We start from the raw sequence: 420 nt of genomic DNA, 5'->3' as shown, positions 1-420 counted from the left end.
AGATACATCTTTATTGTCCAGATCCTGGCACATTAGTTTGGTGTTTCACCACATGCACAGACACACACACAAACACTCACAAACATACATACACACACATGCACCCACACGCATGCTTACAATCACACGCATAGTATAAATGAGCAGCAATATAAACAATGACAATCTTAAGCTAGATAGATACATACTCAATGTTATTCTGATGCATGGTCTAAAGTCATATGAATACTTACACAAGATGGTTAAGATGGAAGAATTTTGATGACACTGTGTATATTTCTTTGTTACAGATCAGAAGCCTAGGTCTTTTACTTCTGACTGATGTGTTTATTTGAGGGAACAAGGGATGTTTGTTGTCTTAAAAGATGGCATTAATTTAGTTAGTGCAAGCTGTTATGTACAACTCATCTAGGGAGGGAA

Source organism: Aplysia californica, unplaced genomic scaffold, assembly GCF_000002075.1.
Source record: "Aplysia californica isolate F4 #8 unplaced genomic scaffold, AplCal3.0 scaffold00516, whole genome shotgun sequence".
In the NCBI taxonomy this organism is placed as follows: domain Eukaryota; kingdom Metazoa; phylum Mollusca; class Gastropoda; order Aplysiida; family Aplysiidae; genus Aplysia; species Aplysia californica.
The sequence above is the reverse complement of the archived record's forward strand: the minus strand, read 5'-3'. Positions refer to the sequence as shown.